The sequence below is a fragment of the Pholcus phalangioides genome, unplaced genomic scaffold (genome assembly GCF_987345545.1).
Source record: "Pholcus phalangioides strain wild (caught in Gottingen) unplaced genomic scaffold, Ppha-v1.0 ptg000015l_1, whole genome shotgun sequence".
NCBI classification, from domain to species: domain Eukaryota; kingdom Metazoa; phylum Arthropoda; class Arachnida; order Araneae; family Pholcidae; genus Pholcus; species Pholcus phalangioides.
In genome coordinates this window covers 68,339,822-68,357,065 of record NW_028301608.1, presented here as the reverse complement: position 1 = coordinate 68,357,065, position 17,244 = coordinate 68,339,822, and the positions used below count along the sequence as shown (strand labels likewise).

General features: G+C 38.0%; 1 protein-coding gene across 10 annotated transcripts in view; it reads left to right on the top strand.

Annotated features, from left to right (window-relative positions):
* The window catches only part of LOC149076594 (uncharacterized), a 307,582-nt gene that overhangs the window by 89,290 nt on the left and 201,048 nt on the right, over positions 1-17,244 (top strand). Inside the window, exon 3 of one of the 10 annotated variants that reach the window (XM_089244198.1) lies at positions 11,648-11,766. The exons of the other annotated variants lie outside the window; for them this stretch is intronic. The gene's annotated coding sequence lies outside the window, so the exon portion shown is untranslated. The remainder of the gene's footprint in view (positions 1-11,647; positions 11,767-17,244) is intronic. 10 annotated transcript variants of the gene reach the window in all.

Genomic DNA, 17,244 nt, shown 5'->3' with positions numbered 1-17,244 from the left:
ATCCATACACACACATATATGCACATAGGAGAGTGTAAGGGGAAATGATGGAGAAGGGTGTCTCGCGTTGCGTCATGGCGATTTTCACGATTACCGAGACGAGTTTGTGCGATAAGATTTCCGGGAATATCTAATGCCTTTTCTGGAAACGAATACCGCTCCTAGTTTATATGTGCGTGCCACTCCCACACACAAACCGTACACTTTTTGAGGCTTTTCTATCACTAATGAGTATGTGCTTTCCCAACGCGAGTATTTTTTCCGGTTTTCTTGATCCATTTTCCAAATAACTTACAACTAGTCTGAATCAAACGACTCAGTGATAACGATACCTCAGATATAGCTTCAATAAAAATAGGTCCGCTCCGATTCCCATGGAGAATAATGTTGATAAACCTCGCTTTTAACGTAAATGAAATGCAGCGACACGACTCAAGATATAACGACAAGTTTTTCAGCACTTGTTTTGTGTTTTCCCGCAAGAATTATTATCAGAATTATCGGTATAAGAGTAATAGCTAGGTTTTGTTTTCTCTAGGATATCTAGAAGCATCGTCATTTTCACAACTCGACCCTTAAAAATGTCGAAGAATATTTGCCGCTGTTCCTACTTTCTGTGCCGAGCAAAAAAGTGAAGTATGGTAAACACCTTTACAGGGTCGAGCAAACATAAACAGTGAAACATCTCTTCTACGGCCAAATAATAATCAAGTATTGTTTTAAAGGCTTAAAGAAGAGAACCCCCCTATTTTTATTTACAATCACCCCCCCCCCCTTATACGGACGATTTTTTTTTGTTCCGCCATTGTGAAAAAAAAAGCGGTTTTACTTTATAGTATATATATATATATATGTTAAGGTAAAAATGTAATAAATCCGATAATTATAAGCATAATCACCGGTTGTTATCCATACTTGCTCACCATTTTGGTAAGTTGGATACATTTTGCAAATTCATCCTAAATTAGTATAATCCCCAGCTCATGTTGTTAAATGCCACAAATCGTCAATATACCGACAGTCAATTTGCCCAAACTTCAGTCTAAGATGATAGATAGATTCGATCGGTAATGCTGGCTGTGTTTAAAACTGCTGGAAAAATTGCTAAAATGTTGATATAACTGAATTTTACGAGTTGAATAATTAATTTAAATTTTTATATGAGGATTGAAAGCTCATAATTGTGTGCATTTTGTTGGTTACAAATAATGTTGATCGTGGAGAAATGTCAACAAGAGCATAAATGTGATAATGTTCCATGATGACTCTGCCTTTCGATATAACGGTAATCTCTCCACAACGACAGAGGTCCACAAAATATCGTTACATCGTTATATCGAGATTTAAAACTTTTCCGGACACAAAACAACAACTTCTTCAATGAAGGGGAGAGACGCTATTTTTGGGTAAGGAAAAATTTTCCTCGAATAATTCTTTTTTTCCCCATGCCTTCGTGTTTACTATTTTATGCATTGCTTGCTTCAAGTTATCTCAAAGGGTGACTGACTAGTTAGGTAATGTAACAGTTAGCAGAAAAATCCACGCTTTTTGATAGAATCGGATAAGACTGTATATCGTATTGCTTGTAATCTTTTCTCATCCCTCTTTTGTTTCGGTATAGCACAGTTGAGCATTCTCTCATGAAATGAACCTGCAAATACATAGTTCTGCAGTTATTGCTGTTTTTTGCGCAACGGAGCATTAAAAAAAAACATTTTTATTTTGAAAACAGTCTTATACTCGTTGACTCAGTGAGATTCAAATTTGAAGTTCGTTCTTTTTAATGATGTGCATAGCATTTTGCTCTCTCTCTCTGATGAGCGTAGCATAGAACTTCTGGGCGATTTTCACCTCCAATCGGACCTTCTCTTGGTTCGTGGAGAAAATAATTTGATTCATATTGTCGTATCTTCTCGTTCATAATTGATATTCAATATCAGATCAGTATATATGTATGTATGCAAAATGGTTTTTGTATTTCTATTTTTTATTTTATTTATATTGAATTTTATTACATGGGTATTTTATTGTTTGTTGGTGTATTCGGGGATTTTTTTAAACATATTTATTAGTGTCATCTTTTATGCCATCGTGATCTGTAAATATGTCGAGGGTCAATCAAGTGATCTGGTAATGAGCCACGGGACATTTTAGTGGTCTGGAACTGTATGACAGTCTGTCAATTGACCTGCAAATATACCGCGCGTCACTTAAGTGATCTGTAACTGTGTCGCTGTCACTTAAATGATCTGTAACTGTGTCGCTGTCACTTAAATGATCTGTAACTGTGTCGCTGTCACTTAAATGATCTGTAACTGTGTCGCTGTCACTTAAATGATCTGAAAATAAGCAGATGGGCCATTTCAATGATCTGGAAGTGTGGCGCGGGTCATTTAAGTTATCTGGGAATGTGCTCGAGACATTTGAGTGGTCTTCGAATACGCCGCGCGTCAATTAAATGATCTGGGAATGTGCCACGGGCTGCATGAGTGATCTTTAAATGGAACGCGGGGCACTTTGGTGATCAGGGAATATGTCACGGCCACTCAAGTGATGTGGAAATGTACCACGGGTCACTTAAGTGATCTGTAAATGTCCCACTTAATTCATTTTTACAAAATTAGTGTGTGAGGCCGTGGATCACATCAGATGACTCCGAAAGCCATATTGAGCCCTATACTCACTGACTCCGTTGGTAAACGATAATTATACGTGATACTAAATTCATCACATTTGTCGGTTACTATTTACAATTGCCATTTTGTTAAGGTAAATACGATAAATTAATCCCAGTTCCGTGATAATATTTATCAGGTGATAACTTGAGAGCAAGAGTCTCAACCGGGAGAATTTTTAATTAAAACGAATTTTCAATTAATAAATTAAATTAAATTAAATTTGGTTTAATGAATTTTTCCCGAACATCCTCAAAACAACTCCTATAATTAACTACAATTTGACAAATTCTGAAATCATACCTCGATACAATGAACTCATTCAACTAATTCTTCAATTTAACGCATTTTTACACGTTTTATTCATAAGATTCGTGCAGGGACAAGATTGAAAAAAAAAAACCCAGTGAAATTCATTAACCATGGGTTCCTTATAGCAGGGTTCGACTATATTATGCATAACAACGGGTTATTATGCATATTAATGGATTTATCACTTTTAGCATATGATAAAACTGGATGGTAAAACAAATATTCGAAGAAAAAAGTAATATCGATTTTACAGAGAAGCGTCAATGGAATTTCTGTACTTTGAATGTATTGTACCTAGTGAACTCAAGATCGTAGGTGTTATTTGATGAATGACCGACTAATGACAAAGAAACTCGTATAGGATGGCTTCTGCTCCCCCCCCCCCCCAACCCCGATTATTATTGCTACAAAGATGTTGCGTGAGTATGCGTGCGTGCGATTTCTATTTCATTTACCTTACTTATGACGACTACTCGCGCATCTTGATGTCCATACGAGGACATACGGAAACTACAACCTCGGCGTTGTTGGATGAATATCAATCAGACATGCTCGACCATCGAAACTTTGGAAGTACCCTTGAAATCGAGCCTCTTTTGTATTCAGGGCGGTTGGGTTTTCGGGATGGTTGTCATTTGAGTCGAAGGAAGCAACCGCGTGGCCGTTCACCCACGCCATAGTGTAGAAGATCTCTAGCATCTGTTGCCCAAGAAAGCACCGAAATTACCGTTGATTTTCTTGGCAGAAACTGCTATGGCCGAGAGCTCCGATGAAACATAAAGAAACAGCGCGGATAAAAAAAGAAAAACACAGAGAGATACATTCAAAAACAAGCAAAGCGATTGCAATAATAATAGAAAAAAATGCATATAATAGCACAAAAAGAAAAATGGTAATAATAAAAAGAAAACAATAGTCGGTTGTTGTTTTCTTCCTCCCTCAATAGAAGAAAGAAGATCTGGGAAACGCGCACGTGACTAGGAAACCAAGTCACATGATCCGTGTTATGCAAGCCGAACGGGCTCATTGAATTATAAGGCGCATGTGGGTTTTTTTTTTTTAAACATTTTATTTCATTTTTTATTGTTATTATTATTTGTTGATTTTCCTTCGGTCACTTGTAATCCGCGTAACTACGGCTCTAAATATTACAGGCTCAGGATCTACTTGAACTCTTAATCTTATTTGATTGCTCAAAGGGAACGATCAATTTGATATACGTATATGAACGTGTGTTTATATATTTTTATACATCTTATGTAACGTGTTGAAGTGACAATGGATGTCAGCATTGCTTCCTGATGGGCTTATACATCGAATGAGAGGAAGAGCAACAATAATTTCACAATAAAGTTATGGCGAAGAAGGTGATACAGTATACAAAAACAAACTAAAAGCATTCCAAAGAGTGAATTTTCTAGTTTGAAAAAAATCTGGTTGTCAAAAAATCATAAAATCTAAAAAAAAAGTACTTTCTAGAAAAAAATTCTTTACCTATAATTTTTTGCATTGAATAAACCCGAAAACAAGTTTCAAGCACCTCTTATAAAAATGGGATTTTTTTGTTGGGCTCAAATGAGACAGGGCAACAATTTTGCAATTTGAAGGTTTTTTTTCAAACTGAGCACAACTCAGATCTATCGCCATGGGCAATTTACTACCTAGTGAGTTGTGCCGAAAGTGTATGTGTGTGTACCTAACAGTCTGAGTGCGTACCTAGTATTATGTCTGATTTTCCAGTGCTGCCATCCAGCTTCAGAAGGGAAGTGAGTGAAGTGTAATGACTGAATGCTTGAACTGTTTGTAGGAATGTTGCTCTCTGAGGTGAAGCTTTTTAACGGGGAGATCGGCTCGCATTTGCGCCTCGAATTTGGGAACCACAGAAAACCAACTTCAGCCGACCACCACTGTAGCGACGGTGGGGCTCGAACTCGCGATGTGAATCCGTCACTATGACCACTCGACCACCACAGCGGCTGTAATTCGAAGCTAGAGGATTGGATAAAAAATCAATATTTTTAAAAATCTCGATACATGTATGCGAACACCAAACATGGTCCCCACTCTGTCCCTTGTGGGATATAAGCAGTCTCCCTTAAGGCTGGGCCATGTTGGAAAAAAAAAAAAGATAAAGCCCCGCCAGTCACCAAGACCACGGGCCGAACGCCAGCCGGCATCGCGTCACCGGACCTCCGACCCACGCATTAACACTAACACCAAACATGGCTCCCGCTCTGAAGCAGATTACCTAGCGGCTGGGCCATGCTGGGAAAACTCTCTTGATGTCTGGATCCGGCAGGCATCCCCGGCTCGTAAGCCACAGGACCCAATCCCGATGAGGCCCTCTTCGTCTCCAACTCGCGGCAATCACCCCCCTCTAAAGTTCCCGGAAACCCCTGCCGGCCGCCAAGGAGCCCGGGTGGATCGCTCGCAAGACCATCCCAAGCCATCCGCTTTCATCACCGTACTCTGTCCCCAGCCATCAGCCGATCTGCAACACCAACTCCTCTCATCTTGTCCTCTGTTGGAAGGGTTTTCTCATAGGCCTGAATTTGAAAATACAACATGAAAAGAAAAACAGGATACGTGTACAAATTCAGGTCCAATGAACTATAAATGTGCAAGTGGAGATTATCGATATTTACCAACCGCTGGTATTAATATCACAAGACTGAAGGAGTCGGGGGGGGGGGACTTTTCATTGCCAGTTAGAGACATAGTATATGTCTCTTTCTTTCAAATAAAAATATATTTCAATGAAAAAAAAAAAAATCTTTGCTATATATTAATTGCATTCACTGAGGCTATCGGATATCAAAATCATGCCCTCGATTCATGCGAGTATAATTTCAATTCATACACGGAGTACTCATGTAATACAATGATTCAGAAGAGCCACCACTTTTCGAAGGATTTCCACTATCAACGCGTGCACGAAATTAGAATTCATGATATTTTGTCAGCGGGTCTTAAGCTTGGTGCCCACAGTCTTTTCGCTCTCGCAAAGTTGAATGAATACAGAGCAAACACACAAGTTCAACTTGTCACAGAAAAATCATCGTCGAATCTGTTGGAAAATTCTCGTGTTAATGCGTATAACCTCATAGGCTGGAGTTATTTCCTGTCTCCGGCTGGTAACAGGTGTGCACAGTGTACGTGAGCGAGCCTCCTACTCATCCTCGTCGCTCCGAACTGGGATGTGATCAAAGAACCTAATATCGCAAAATCTTGCTGATTATTACGAGAAACGGAACGTTACTAACCATACGTTCTATTCAATCATTTCACAACGGAATCATTGCGAGGCTCAAGTTTCCTTAATTCGGCGATCAGCGAATTTTGAAATTAACGGTGGAGGCATATTTAAGACAGGCGAGGATTGCGGGGGGGGGGGGAAGGGGGGGATAAGGCACTAGTGAGAATGGGTTAAGGCCTTTTCGAAATACATATTCATGAAGAGGGAGAACGAAGTCCTTTTCTCCCAAAAGTCCGCCGCGTGTTGCTAGAAGGAACAGTAGTTATTATTCATCTAACGCCCGCTTACACGACATTTGTTGCATTTCGTTGCTCGAAGACAGAAACGTTAAACCCCAGCGTCTGTGTGGTACAAGAACCAGAAGGAACATATCACCACTCGGAAGTCCTTCTCGTTTCTGGAATAATTCCCATGTCTTTTGGGAATCGAAGCTTTTGGAATAGAAATGGGGGGACACACAAAAGGATGGTCGAATATAACACACGCCACCACGCACTCTTGGAAACAGATTGAAATAATTCTTATCACATCTCGGGGCGTGTTCTCATTTCCGACATGCTACACATCAGAGTATTGGCAAAAGTCGTTACGTGGGTTGTTCGCTTTGTAACAGCATGTTACACTGCACCCGGAACACTATAGAGTGCTAAGAGATCGTTCCCGTCCGTCCCTTGTACCTTATTCGCTGCAGATACCGGGATCTATATCTTCCGGTTTCGGCTTGTGTATTATGCGGCATTGATTAATGAACATCCCCGTTCTTAATGCTTCGACCAACAATCTGGATGTCCTGAATAATAATTGGACATTGTCCAAGACCCAGAGTTGTGTAAGATCCCGAAACGCGGTTCTTAAAACATTCCATGTCGCAGAATGCAAATCCCCACAACTTCCCAGGGAATCGAAAATAGAGTGACCAGTTGTATTGTAAGACAAATCTGTATGAGCTCTGAAAACAGATTTGGTGCAAAACTTTTTCTTGACTAATTTCAATTCCAATGTCCCAATTATTCAGTCCAATCGCAACGTCGACTTTCAGTTCCGAGAATTATGGACGGTTTTCTTGTAAAACCATACAGAGAGATATATGTATGAATGCATAACAGAGATTGCATTCATTCATAAGACAAGTGGTTTCCATGCTGAAACCTTCCCCATGTGCCGAGTTCGAATTTCCGCAGGGGCTTCAAATGCTTGGAATTATTCGAAAGCCGTAAATTCTAGGTTCTAGCACCACATAAAATGTAGAATGAAGAATCATTTTGGTTCGAGAATTTGTGGCTTTATGACATGTTTCTAAGGCAGTGTTTTTCAACCTGTGATCATTTTCATTTACTACCATTGCATGAATGGTGCTGTGAAAAACTGTTTATTACTTCATTTTTTTTATGATATGCAAATTATAAAAAAAATACAGTATGGATTTTATGGATGGGAGGGATGGCTCGAAATTGATATTCCCTACAGGAAGTCCGCGGTGCATTGACCTTCAATGTAGGATACAAATACAAATACAACGCCACAACAGGCAAAATGCCCAACGAGGTGGCTGAGAAAAAAATGCCCATAAAAATATTGATGTCATATATTTCAAAAATATAGCAACCCAATTAAAAATGCAATTAACAAAAAATTGTAAACAATATATACGCATGATAAAATATTATACAGTGCCCATAAAAAATACTTATGGTTGTCTTATTCTAAGTATGGATAGCTTCTCGATTTACCCCCAACATGTTTATCGTATTTCTTTTTAAACGTGTCAATTGTGTTACAATTTACTACCTCCGGGGGTAAGCTATTCCATTTATTAACAACCCTATTAGAGAAAAATTCCCTGCGGCACCATAACCTTGCATTGTCCCTCACCAATCGATACTGGTGTTTCCTTGTAAAAGCAGTCGATTGGCAGTGTACGAAAAGTTCATGGTCCATCCTATCCATCCCATTGAAAATTTTGAACACTTCGATCATATCTCCTTAATGATAGGATATGGGTCTTCAACGTTTTGCATCAGAGGGCCACATCAACAGATTCGTAAAGTTATGCGGGCCACATATAATGGGAGGGGTGAACCACTGAAGTTGGGCACCCCCTCCTTCTTGGTCAACATGCAATGAAAAAATTACGATTGTTATAAAATTTGTGAATTTACAAAAAATATATAGTCTATACATAAAAATGAATTAGAATTACCAATGATTAATTAATAAACATAAATTATGAGGTAATTGCTTATTAATTTGGCAAATATAAAGCTCGCTCACTTACTTAGGTTTTGTACGCAAAAAACACACATATACTTTTATCTTGGAATCATAATAATCACTCTTTCCTAAAACTTATTCTAAGGTTTGACCCCTCGACCACTATCGATAGAAAAATTTGCTAATGTTATTCGGAAAATTTTCTTTTATTGCATCAAAGTGGAAACTTGTCAGTAAGAATTCTGTTCAAGATTTGATATTTCTGTAGATGCACTAATTGTTCGTACAAAAGATGGAATGTCCAAAACGAATAAGAATTACTATCATAGTTTCAGATAGTGGAATGCTGATCTAATTTTTTAATAATCGGGTGTCTTGGCGTTGGCCTCCAATATGCCATTGGCGGGCCTCTGAGAACCCTACATAAATAGGGGGGGGGGAGGATCCACGACATCAGAAGAACTTGGGAAACACTGTTCTAAAGCAACGGTTCTCAACCTGGGGCCATATAGCCCCCCCCCCCCCTGTAGTCCTGGGCCATTCTATGGGACCGCAGCTGTGAGGATAACAATGACTGAAAAAATAAAGAATGAAATATGGTGAGAAAAAGTGTGCCTACCTCAGAATCCAGTAGAGCTACCCTAAACTTGGACCATCTCAAGGACGAGGCCAGCGCCATCAGGGCATGTATTCTTATGTTCATTAGAAGCCTTTACGTGGAGATTTGTTATTGGGATCTTCGCGAGTACGTATGTAAACACGTAAGTTATTACTTGCAGCTAAGCATAGGCGTACGCAGAATTTTCTCGAGTGGGAGGGGTGGGTTTCAGATTTTTTTCCTTCTGAGGGGAGGGGTTTACGTTTTTTCCTATAAAACAACACTATAATCTTGGCTCGGGCGGGGAGGGGGGGGGGTGGTTTGGGACCCCAAAACCCCCCTTGGCGTACGCCAATGCAGCTAAGTATACGGTCACAGAACAGAACTTTATCCGGGTGGGGGAATGAAGTTAAAACTGCCCTGCACAGAACCCCTTCAATAGAAAGGAAGCTCACCGAAATCTAGCTTACAACAGGGTAGGTTCGGATACAGGGTGATATGCCGGAAGGAGCAATTTATTGTGGACGCTCGTTGAATCGTCCCGTATTTAATAGGGCACACAAATTTTTCTGACAGTCGATTCTTGAGGAAGATGATCACCTCCCCCTCCCGCTTCCACCTCTCTGAATCTGCGTGTGGCCCAGGGATCCTAACATTAATCTTTAATGTTCATTATCAATTTAATTTTAATCCAACTCATTGAGTAGAAAAAGTCTCGTTCCTGGATGATGGCGGCTGGATAACACAAGTAGGCCATGGAAAGAAGATTTAGCCCAAAAAGGGTCATGAGCTGAAAAATATTGAGAAACACTGCTTTATAAAGCATCATGTCCATTTCAGTTCAATATCTTGGTCCATCGATGTTATTATGGATAGAAAAATCTTTAAGTCGAAGTCTCTTCCCTGGATTTATTGGAATTCATCAGAGGAAATGGCCCAATCATTCATAGCTGTTGTGAAATGCATAGGCCTTCTTCCAATATTATGGGGGGTGTACATAGTTCACGCCTACAAGAAAATTCTCGCAAATGCAGATCAATATTTCATCTGCTCGAAAAAAAGGTATATTCTCTCTGTAAATTTTTTTTACAATTTTCACTCTCTGTGACTTCTTCCAGAAATTGAGTTCACCTTCATCCAGGATGAGAGAGAAGAAGAGATACCTGTTATTTTCCGTAGAAATGTGAAGATATCAGCCTTTAGAGGACGATGGGGGAGAAGGGGGCGTAGAGGCAAACTGAAAATGTCTTGTGTGGAAAATGAGGAAGAAGAAGGGCTCCGTGTCAGATCCAATAGCCCCTGCGCAAGAGTCAATCAGATCCGACCAAAGGAAAAAGACGATGAAGGACCTGGCGAGCGAGCCAGATCCATCTCTCTCTCTCTATATATATGTGTGTGTGTGTGGAAAAGAAGGTTTGGTTTTTGAGTGTACTCAGAGAGAGGAAAAGCTGTGCGTGCGTATGTGCGTTGTGTACTGGGGCGGACGGTACTGCTTGAGGAATGGCACGGAGGAAAGACTCAAGAAAGACGCGTGAGGTGTCGTCGGGGCCCCTTTCACACAATGTGCCGCCGCCTCGGCTGTTGACACACGGCGCCCACCTTCATTAAATATTCATGAGGGAGGTGGTAGGTTTGTCTCCTCCTGCTTCTGACGATCCCTGCTCTCGCGCATCCCTTCACATCCGGGCCCCTCATCACTTTTACTCTTCTTTTTCAAAGAATCAAAGAAATATAAAATAGAGAAGAAAAAGCAAGAAAAGAAAAGAAAAAAGAGCGAAAGAAATGTTGGTTTTAAAACCACGCTTTTTCGTAAAGCTACGGGGGTGGAGATGTATGTGTACGTACGTGTGAAAGATTTTTCTTATTTTTCTTTATTCATTTTCTTTCCCTTGCCTCATCTTCAAATTCACTTCCTCCCTTTTCCGAATCGTCGTCTTCTTCTTTTTAATTTTCTTCTTATTCTTCCGACTTCTTTTTTCTTTTCTCAACCATTTTACGACGAGGAAAAAAATAAATAAATAAAAAGAAGGGAATTGGATGAGAGGAATCTTTCTAAATCAGGGGAGCTGAGGAGAAATTCTCCAAACAACACGAAGAAGAAGAAATGATTACTAAAAGAATTCTTTAGCAGACACCACTATGCGCCATAGAACAATGCTATTATTCGCAAATTTGTGGCTAAACACGTTACTGAAAGAAAGTAGTAAATAGTGAACGGCAGAATAAGAAGGAATGGAAAAGTGCATATTTCTTCGGTCGCAAAAGATGTAAATTTTGAAGCGATTGGTAGAAAAATTCGAAAGTCACACAATTCTATAGCTTTGAATTGTAACAAAGTCACTTTTCAACTGTTGCAATGGTTTATGCGAAAAGAAGACAATAATAAACACTGTTCGAGTATGTTCAAAGTTGCCCCCTTGAGCTACCACTACTGGGGGGTATAGTGTTGTTCGTTGAATTCATTGTGAATACGAACGATTTAATGCATTGCGCTCATTCATGAATCCATATAAAAATGTAACAGACTATATGTTGAAGTTTTTAATATCAATGTTCTCGATTTCTGTATGCATCCTTCACCACCAATTTTTACAGATATTGGAGTCTCTACAACAATGGTTCTCAAACATTTTCGATCCAAGGCTCTCTTGCCTAAACACGACTCTCCAGAACGGTCGAGAAAAACAACCAGGTGGTCTTGGACGATGACTTAGGTGATAATTTACTTCTAAATCGATTGTGAAATTGTTCAATTGTTGTAATCGATACCTGTAATATCCTTATGGGGTCAAGTAAAAATTGTTACTGTTTGTTACTGGGCGTCACCATATCTCATCGAGGAAATTGCAATCCTAGATACGGAATATCTGTAAATGTAGCAAGAAAAAAAAACAACTTGCGACAAATTTGCTAATTATTGCAAAAATTGCAGTAAGCAAAGATGTATTTCTCGAAAAAAAACCCATTTGTTTTGACTTAATGGCTATATTTCATAAAGTAAAATAGAGGAAGGATCTTAAATACTGCTAAAAATACGGGGCATCTTCAACTGTCGACAAAACATTATCATTAATCAGCAAAAATAACAATTGTTGCTAAAATTTTTGAAAAATTACAAACGGTTAAGAAATGAAGGGCTACTGGAAATCGTTGTGAATTGAAATGTGGGTCTACGGCCATATTAATTAATTTTTTTTTAAAGATTAAAGTTATTAGTTAAAGATTAAAGTATTTTTTTTTAAACATTTATAAGCTATGTATTGTTGCAAACAAATAAACCTCAAAAAGATCTTGGTAAGTATTACAAATTCAAATAAGCTTCGTTGAAAGAGACGAGACAACTGTATAAAATAGTACAAAAACTGCATAAAATAGAACAATGGAAAACTGGACATTCATATTGTAAGTTTGAAGTCCATCGAATTTTTTCAGACATTTTACTGGTCGTTAGATTCAGAAAGGTTAAGAAACGCTGGTCCAGAAATTTACTACTTCAATGCACTAAAAAGGCACAAGTTTATGTTGGCAATTCCTCGCGACGCGCACTTTAAGAAACACTGCTCTACACATAGATATGAGATTAAATGTTATATTACATCTATGGCTCTACAGAAGCAGGAGCCTTTCTCCGTTCTGGTACACACGGGTAACACGTGTCCTCAAATTACTTTGTTTTTTTTTCCATCACGGATCTTCTTTTATTTCATTTCATCATTCTTTTTAAAGGGCCAATATTATTTAAATGGACACCGTTCGTTGCAATTTCATCGATAATATAATTTTCCGGTAAAGCACTGACTTTTTTCAAACACAATCCCATCGTGGTCCTATAACAACGGAAGGGCTTCGACGAAAACGTGCAGTTTTATTCTAGATAAATTACATGATGGTGGTAAAAATTTCCATAAATGAAAAAATTTCATAAATTATAGAGAAGAGTCTCTCATATCGGGATATTTATAAAATTAAAATCATTACTTGCAGGTTTGTGCGTTACGAATTGCTCTGGGATCCAATTTAACCACAACGGATTCATCAATGTCACTTTCCTCTGGGTGGTGATTTTATGAACCAAATATTTTTCATTAGAAATAACTTTAAATACCTTCTTCATACCATTTAAAATTTGGAAACTCTCAGAGATGTAGTTTTATTTTAAAAGAGGTTAAAAACCAGAAAAAAATCCACAAAAGTTCATGCAATAAGAATTTAGAAAATATTTAAATAATAATCAATTTTTAAAGCTACTAATAAATACGTGCGTGTTTCTTATTTGAAATTTATCGTCAGAGGAAGAAATTTATTTCCAGTGACAGCGTTCGAACCTAAAAGAATTGGAAAAATAAAAACTTTTATAAATTGGAATCGAAAAGTTTAGCTTTCGTTAATATGGAAATTTGAATGATTTCTTTAAAAATTTCAAATGTATATTATTTATAAGTCATAATGTTAGACATTGGACGCATAAATATTTTGGAAGTAGTTTCATTTTTCTACCAATTGTTCCATGTTCTAACTACTTGATTTGAAAACGAATGCTCTGAAAAAGCTTGATTTTCATACTTTTTTTTTTGAGGTTTTCACTCGATTCACTCAAAATGATACGATAAACCAGGAAAAGTAAAAATACCAGGAGAGAAAGAAAAGGAAATGTGCGAAAAAACGGAAAGCAGAGAAGAAAGGAAAAATATAGAGAAGAATTGAGTGGTAGAGAGAGAGAGAGTCCGATCAAGACTGAGCCAAAATTGGATTAACTCACCGCTAGTAATGGGCCATTCGTTCCTAATCTTGTTCAGAGCCCTTAAGAAATTGGATCGTGGGAATCATAGCAAACATTTCCCTACCCCGTACCCACCACCATCTTCTGCGCAGGAAAAAAAGAAAGAGGAATACCGCAGACTGGACACGAGAATAGAAAGGAGCTCGAACGCCTTGACAGAAAAGCCAGGAGCAGCTGGTGTTGATACAACACCGAAAAAGGTACACACACATATGCGAATATCCCGAGTGCCGATTTTTTGACTACGCGAATCTCTAATCCCCGATCAAACCCAAAACATTAGGACATTGCGCAAAGAAATGGTTTATCCGTTGTTCGATATTCATAGAACTTCTATTCATCATTTTTATAAATATGTTTCATGAGTCACAAGAATACCCGCCACTCCCTAGTTAAGAACGATTAGCGTTAAATAAATTGAAATCAAAACACTAAAATGAAAATGGAGATAAGGCCTACATGGAGTAATAAAATAAAATGGATGCGTGTTAGAGAGTTTATTGAGTTTCACCACCTGTACTGATTGTGACACTCAAAATGCAGTTTATTGTACAAAAGAATACGTTTCATCCCATGCATTAGATTAATTCAGTATAATAAAAATTTAATTGATCAATCTACATGTGTTGTTAGTTTCATTAACACATCAAATTCTAGCGTGTATATGAATATATTAACGTATTCCCCCCTCATTAGCCGACATGCCGTAAAACAGCGAGGGCGACCAGCACGCCGGGACATGACAGACCAGCCGTTGAATAGATCAGCAATTCGCTTCTCAGATTCCGAAAACATTTTAATTATCTAGACTATAAGATCTGAATGAATGAATGAATGACTCTAAGATCTGAGAATCAATTCAATTGTCTAATTTGAAACTTGTCTGTTCTCTGCATTTTACTTCTCTGTTTACTGAATTACATTCACTTCTCTGTTTTATGCAGTACGTTGTAAATATTGTACGTAGTTCAAATTTTAGGCACACTTTTGCTACCATGAATCTTGGGTTATTGCAAATTATTGGATACTAAGCGTATTCATTCTCGTTGATTAGGTGAGATAAATGTAAAAAAATATTAAATTGCGAATTAATTTTTTATTATGTGTTTAAGCTTATTAAGTGTAATATTCGCTGAGATATTTCAATTCGAAAAACGAAGGAAAGTTGGGAAAAAAACATCATTATATACAAATACAAAGGCGACAACAAATATAATTCCCAACGAGGGGGAGGAAGGCGGGAAAACCGTTTTACCCGCATTTAACACATATTTTTTGGTTAAATTTAAGTCCAAGCTGCAATGCCACGAAACAATTTTCAAGTTATCCGAGAACGTAATTTTAAAAAAAAGTATAGAATTTTTAATTTCTTGAAAGCTCTATTTTTCTTGTAATTCCAAAACAGGCCTTATTTTCTTTACATTACGCTTAGAACCGAAGTTTTGTTCGCTTTAGAGAGTGTTGCGTTTTTGCATATAAGTAATACGTGAATAAAAACGTCAACATCGGCGGTTGCACAAAGAATGCTATTTTTGACATTTAACTTGAGTTTGAAACATGATTTTTCCAGAAATCTATTTATTGTATCATTACGAAATTTTAATATAATATTTTGTTGCATATTGTTAAGGCCATAAACCAAAATCGAAGGTCTACACCTCATTTTTGTCTAATTACAGTGTTTTATTCGCACGATGTGTAGAATAAAATTAAAAAATATTCACATATACATCAACAGATTTTGGAGTAACTTATGAGCACATCTCACACAATCCTTTGAATTTTTGTTCAAAACCTGCACCATGGCTATTTAAATGTACAGTGTAACAAAACATTCGATTCATAGAATTTTTCGCAATCGTGTTTCGAATATTACAAGAATTTTGCTTAATATGCGACCTAAAAATGACTTAGGCAGTCCAAAATTTATTACTGTTTTAACCATTTTGAAACATTTTCTATTAAAAAGTGTTAATAAAGTTCACTCCAGTATCATTTTACAATAAGTGCTCTCTAACGTAGTCGGATACCTTAAAATTTCTAAGCTTTAAAAAGCAATGAGTTTCATGTGCAATCGATTCTTTGATCAATGACTTGTTTTTCTTGCTATTAAATCGCCGCGTAGAGTTCAATAATTCCTCTGTCTTATAAATGATTTTTTTCTTTCAAAGTTTCAATCATTCACTTTTCATTTTTATTCTGATGGCAGCTTTTTTTCTTAATAGCAATAGCTTGGCTACAAAAGTGCCTCCCATCAAACGTGATGGATTTGAATGTTTTAAGGGAATATGTATACAGTGTATTGTGTAATGACACGTCTGCTGTTGTAGTCAGCATTTCCAAAAGCACCATAAGAATAAGCAGACGCTAAGAGTGTGAGAAAGAGGAAATAATCTATCATTATTAGTATTAGCCAGGAATTAGAGAAGAGCCTTCGGGAGCTCCTGAGGTTTTGGCTCTAATTGAAGAGTGCGGGAAAAGGAACAAATGGCGTGTATTCGGACCCGAATCCACTCACTTTGCCGTATTAGCTTTGTCGGCTTCAACAGTTCTACGTGCTACCGTCCTAGCAGTACGGGCGGGCAGTCGTTTTGTCTCACCGCCTTGATGCGGCCGTAAAAGAACCCCCGGATACGGAGGAGCTCTCAGGAAAACGGACTCCGTTCAGCACCGGAATAACCTCTCCCATCCCATTCCTTATACATGTAGAAAATCCGGCCTTTTATTTAGTTTTTTTTGGCCGACTTCTCCCCACGTAGCTTTTATAGTTCCGCTTTGATAGCGTTAGACACTCGTTAAGAGCTGATGTAGAAGGGAAGGCCTAACAAATTTAGGTTTGGCTCTCCGCACTTTCTAGTCTCTGTGCACCCACAAAAGCGATAACGCAATTTGTTTTGGGCATTACGGAACCCACCACATATAGGGGCCTAAATAAAACTTGGGCTAGCTTCCCTCGCTGATGGTTACGTAACTCTTTATTTTGTCGCCCGCCGTCAGCAAAATGAAGATACATATACGAACACCTATGAATTCATTGATCCGATGAACATTGTTACTACTACAAGCAATGAGAATATAAGATCGAAGCTAATTTTGCTCAGGTGTAAAGCAGAACCGTAGAAATCGCAGCACAAGCAAGACAGATTGATGTATTCAGACAATTTAAATAGCAAAAGTGTGAAACTTTTATCTAAAACCACATGAATTTCATTTCTTAAATGAAGGAATACGTACTAAGAAAACATTCTTAATGTGCTTTGAGCCTCTAATGGTATAACATTTTTCCTCTCGTAAATACACCTTGCCCCGAGAAAAGTGAAAGAACTGAATCTTATAATTTCAGAGTTTATATAAACCGCAGTTGCAGAGGAGTGAAATAATTTACAGTTACATACGTGTCTCTCCTCAGACA